Here is a 6,248-nt window from a genome sequence, read left to right on the forward strand (position 1 = left end):
TAGAACATGTTATTCAGCCCTGAACAGCCATCATTGCATATGTATCTATTTGGTGTTTCTTTAAATTTCTTTATTCTGGAGCACATGTGTTTTCTCAGGCCACTCACGCCCTTCAAGGGGAGCCATTTGGCAAGAGGTCCCTCAGTCTTGACATTTCCCTTGCTAGAAGGGCTTAGTAGTATTGTGGCTGGAAATCAAACTGTGAATGTTCATAATTTATAGATTGCTTTCCTGATTAATTCTGGCAACCAACTCTTCCAAGGCAGAAAGATGTGTATATGTGTATGCATGTGTATTTTAGGTACTTTTCTTTATTTCTGGAGCCAGAAAAAAAATGCTATCTATTCCAACCCCTCATTTCCTCTCTCTAAAGTATGACAGATTACATGCCCTAAACTATTGTGCTCTTAGCAAACCTGAGAAAATCTGCTTTGTATGATAATGCAATCTGTAGTTGTTTGCTAAAATTTAGTTCTGATAAAATTCTACCTTATCAGAAATGAAAGTACCATAAGTTATATAAATCAACATTTGGCAAATGATATTCCATGCTGACATTTCTATTCAGGAATTGGTATTTTATTTGGGTGAGAGACATCTGAATTTATTAAAAGAAGTTGACTTGTCTTAAAGGGTCAGCTACTATGAATTTATTTGTTTGTTTATTTATTTATTTTAGCAGTTTCTTGATGCTACTTGATGCAAATGTCTCTCTTTTATTCAAAAGTATTTGTTGATTGCATACTATGTGCACATGGCTATGATAGAGTCTTGGGGCATAAAAGTAAGTAATAAACACACCACTTGGATGTCTTTATGTGATAGACAGGGTACTTGTGATGAAGTTTGGCTGAAACATGTGTAAAGCTGGAGTTACAGAAATTGGACCAAATTCAAGGAGGATACCACAAGGTTCTCTCCTTTGTCTCCTTTCACCCTAGCACCAGGCAAAGTGGGAGCTATTAAAACTTTAGTTCACATTGTTGTGGGACCCTACCAGCTAGTAGAAACAGAAATGATCTGACAATTAATGCATTTTTTGTCAGGCTGCAGAACAAAAACCAAAGTGTTGGCAGGCAGCTCTGGTGTATCAGCAGCTCTTAAATGTAATCGTGCAGATATAGTCTCCATGAAACCAGGGTTTGGAGATGTTGTGAACATCATCTGTACAGAACTCTAATAGCTTTGATTTGTAAGGGTGTTTAATAGTTGATGTGGGATGGAGTTGAGGGCAGAAAATAATCTATTTTTAGGAGGGGGCTTCCAATGCACTGTGATAGCCTATCTTGAATGTGAGTCAGAATCACTGGGAAGATATAATAAGACAGAATTCTGTGTTCTACCTCAGAGATTCTAATTTGGTGGATCTAGGCTGTGTCCCTCAAAATTGTTTTAAATAAGAATTCTGAATATCCTGATGTTATTTCATGGGCCCCATTCCCCACAGATGTGGAAGATCTTAACACTTATGTTTCTCTACCTTCAGGACATATTATAAATAAGAATATTATTTGCCATACTGACTTCAGAGTAAAAGGAAAGAGGAAAGGCCATATCAAACGGAACTGAGATTTCTGAATGCTTACTCATAGTCATTCATCTCATTTAATGTCACCTCACTCCTGTCAGCTTAACTCAGGACAAAGTAAGAAGCAACACATGAGACAGGAAACAAAGCTGTTTTCCTCTATAAAGGAAAAAAGTGTCTTATGTTTATCATCTATTTTATGAGGCACAAGTTGTCTCTGTATTTTAGAAAAACCGTAATAACAATTTCATTTATTTATTGTGGGTATGTGTTCCATGTCTCATATTCAGAGGAGTAAAGACAATTTGTATGCCTCTTTTTTAATCATTTATTGATGAACAAACTCAAATATTCAGTCATGAAGAAATCTGTCTTTTTTTTACCCACTGAGCTGCCTTGCTGTCAGTTGTCTCTCATTTTCAATACAGGTAAACAATAATAACCTTTGAGATCTGCTTCCTATGAAAGTTACAGTATCTTTGCTTTGGGAATAATGAAAGCTAAGGTATCTCGGAGCTCCCTATGCATCTACCTTAGTAGATGCAGTTATTTTTCTAGCTAAGTTCCCATAATATGTTGAATACTCTATTTGATGCTGTGTAGCTTACATATAATTGAATGTGCATCTCGTGGGGTATTATAGCACCACTAATTTGCTTCAGGTAAATTCTCACTGAATTTCTCTGACAAATTGATCCTGCACATATACAAAGAAAGGCAAATATCTACATGGGATTAAGAGACACTAAAGTTTCCACACCTAAAATATTTCACTTCTGTGAAAATTTCCTGTTAAAAGTCCAAAAGATCTTCTTTATGGACTGAATTATTTCACTAGTAGGAGAAAACAATGTTTATTAATTGTATAAAGTAATATTTTTGATTTATTTTTCACTCACATAGGCAATTTACTTAATGTCCTATTGATGCTCCATCCCAGTTTGTGTATTTCACCAGCCTCTCATTTATTTTTAAGCTGAGATTTACCAGGAAGTGAGAACATGTGATATTTATCTCTGAGTCTGGCTCATTTTTATGTTGTGGTGATCTCCAGTTCCATTTATTCCTGTGCAAAGAGCACAGTTTTGTTTATCTTTGTGGCTGATAACAGTCCTTTATATAGAGACATCATATTTTACTTCTGTACCTGTCATGGGTCCATAAGCTAATTCTATAATTTGGCCAATAAAACTGGATGTGTCCTTAGACATTGAATCTTGTGGTAATGTACACAGGAACTGCATAACAGGATCATCTGTGTCATGGGGTAACTGTAGTTTTAGTTTTCTGAGGAGCGTCACACTTATTTTCATAATGACTCTAATAGCATACCCCCACCTAAAGGGTTGAAAGTTCCTTTTCTCTCATACTATCCTCCTAGGATAATTATCTTTGCTCTAGGGAATTTAGTAAAAAGGAGCTGCCACTTCTACTTATTGAGATCTTTATTCTTTGAGCTTCCATAAACAGCCATGAGTTTATCGAATTAAAACTTACTAATCTTGTATAAACTACCTTAATTCTCCTGACTAAATTAACTAGAGGTTCTTTGAATATGTCCATAGCTAGAGAACTCATCTATCAATGGGCAACCCTTTCAATTAAAACATCATTATTGTGCCCTCAACTTTGTCTAGAAAATCGCAAACATGATTTCTTAGAACTCCATGTTGGAGGAGATAAACAAAAGCAAACAAACAAACAAAACAATAACAGTCTGCCTTTAGTGAAAGATCCAGAAGAAACAGGAATCACCTGGCAGGAAAATACAGAAAGAATAGGTAGTAAACTGCACTTGTGACTAATGGCCCAGTTTTCTGAAAATAATGCAAAGAAAAATTTAGGCTATGTAGGAAAACTTGGATTTCAGGTTTAATTATCTTTCTGTTCCTAGAAAAAGAATTACATACCGTCTGATATGGGCTCACAAGCTGATGAATATTTAATAGACAAATAATGAATTCTGGAATGAATATTTAATAGAGCAACATCAAGGTATATAGGTTTGCGGTGTGCTAAGGAAATAAGGTTGTAGACGATAAGGCAATTGAGCTGGAACTTGAATGGATATTGGTGTATGGAGTATAATTCTCTCTGAGGGGAAGCCAGGTCCTCTTTGAAATATGTTTGGCTCCTTACACAAGAAAACAGATTAGCTATTTTGCAAAATATGAAACATGGAAATGACTGGAGGGAGTTTGCTTATTATCACTTTCAGTATTTATTTGAAAGACAATGTTAGTTTATTTACTTGGAAGCTGCCACCCTAGAGGGAGGTAGTATAAGCACAATAAAAATCTAGGTGGGATGAGATGAGCATCCTTTGGAGAGGTTACAGTTATATTTACAGGTATATATACTCTGCAGAGAAGACCTTTTCTACAGGAGGAGAAACAAATTGCAGAGCTCCAAGAATAACTTCTACATTCTGGAATTAAATGTGCCTAACAAAGAGTATGAGTTAGGGCAATGGAAAGAACAGGGGGAAATGAGAACCTGTGGCTTCAAAGTTCACTGTGGACCAGAAGGGAGTACACCCATAAATGAGTGTATAATATGAGTATTAATAAAACAGGTCCAGAAACGAGCTATGGGAGCTTGGTCGTAAATCAAGAAAGACACTTTTGAAAGGAAGTGGTTCCAAGTCATAGACCAAAGGGTAATTTGCTGACATGGTAACTACCTGTTTAGCTAGCTCATATAATTCAGTAGAAAGCCCCCAAGACAAATACTTGTTGCCACAATATGAAGAGAATCTGTATGAAAAGGGCAAAGGGTTTTGACAAAATACAGGACTTCCATTTCATCTAATAAATGTAATTAAGAATAATATACAGTAATGATAGAAGAAGTTCTGTGGGATGTGTGGGGGTTTGAGTATGAATGTGCACATCTACATGTGCATGTTTTTTCAACCCTTTGGGATAGCATTCCTTTGCAGTGTTTTGAAGTAAGAACAAGAAAATAACTCGGTAAAAGTGCCTCTTACAAATTTCCTTACAGAACTCAGAAGCAGGAACCAAAATTAGAACCAAACCCCCTTCTCTCTCTGTTTCTCTCTACTGTCTGTCAGCCTCATTTCTCCTGGGAGAACTTTAGGTTAACAATATCAGAGCAAGTAACAGAGGGGTAGATGGGGGAGGTTTCTTTCTTTCTCCCAGGCTGAGTTAGTACTTAGTCTTCCTGAGTGGTATAAGAATACCAAGCTTGAGTCTTACTTAACAAATATTGTACAAGGGAAGACGAACATCCTACTCAAGGCCACCTGGCTTCTTCATAGCATGAAGTAATAGCCAGCTAAAGTCATATGTGACTTTCCACAAAAACGATGTGATAGTACAAGAGTCCTTTGTTAAGAGCACAGGATTGTACAGGTTTTGGGGGAAAAGAGTGAGAGGAAATCTTCATAATGGAGTTTCCTACCTTTTTGTTAAACCAAGAATTTCCTAATCTTTTTCCTAAAGATGAGCCAGGGTCCTCATATCAACTTGGCAACAGTTGTTACCAAGTAACATCAAGTAATACAATTCTTTCTAACTCTTTATACATGATAGGCAACTGAGCATTGAATCTCTGGGATTCAGGATCCCAGGGAGGCAGTCAGGCAGATTGGTGTCCTCTTCCATTCTGTGGTAGCTTCTTATCATCTTTTCATTTCCTTCTACTCAGTCATGAATTTGAGTTAGAACAGAGCAGAAGGTGGCTACAATTAGTCTCACATAAATGGAGAACTTGTTTATCTGTGGACCAGAATTCAGGTCTTGTTTCATTCTCTCCATAGGGCTAAGAGGCCCTCAATCAAGGTTACATCTGGGATCCATTCCATCCTTTTCTTACTGATATGGAGCAAAGCTCCCAGATTTCCCATGATCGTCTGTGTTTGTTTGTTTGTTTGTTTGTTTTTCCTGTGAGGCTAGAGAATATCTCCCAACTTCCCTTTCTTCTCTCAAACAAAACTCACTCAAATCTAAACATCCTTATGGAAGATTATACTTTCAGAAAGAGCTCAAATTTCATGATACAACCCTTTCTTTTTATTTGGATACTAAACAAAGGTCAATTTGATCAGCTGACTCTGGGCACTGCACTGAGTTATAATACAACCAGGTTCTCTTTTTGTTAGTCTTACAGTCTAGGAGAAAATCCCTGTGTTAACTGTGATTATCATAACAACTAAAGACAAAGCAACTAAAACCCAAAGAAATAGTATAGTGTCCTTTGTTACGTAGGATATTTACAACAAAAGCAGTACCTAGTGTTCTATGGCTGGCTTTGGCAATGTACACTGACTAGGGGAAGACTGCCATTCATAATTTTGGTTTCCTTAAGTGCTATCTGGCAGCTCCATTGGAATATTATTCAGTAAAAAAAAGTTTCAGAATTCATTCTGCACTTGCCTATCCTCTATTCAGAAATGGAAGCACAGAAGCACCATGTTCCTGCACTGCTACTTCTCAGAATAGAACAGGGAACAATGGAACATGTTCTATGAGGCAAGCCTGAGAAATGTCAGCAATCTTAGCATCTGACAGGAAGAAAGGAAGCTGTTGTTGTGTCAGTAACTAACTTTTTCATTCCTTTATCTACAGTCTCACTCCAATCTTGGCAAGCCTAGAATTCACAACAACCCTTCTGCCTCAGCTTCCCTTTAGCCTTAAAATATGCAACCTGATCAAAATCCCAATTTTATAAAGACCCTATATAAGACCTGTGAAATTAT

This window comes from Mus caroli, chromosome 4, assembly GCF_900094665.2.
Source record: "Mus caroli chromosome 4, CAROLI_EIJ_v1.1, whole genome shotgun sequence".
Taxonomy (NCBI): Eukaryota; Metazoa; Chordata; class Mammalia; order Rodentia; family Muridae; genus Mus; species Mus caroli.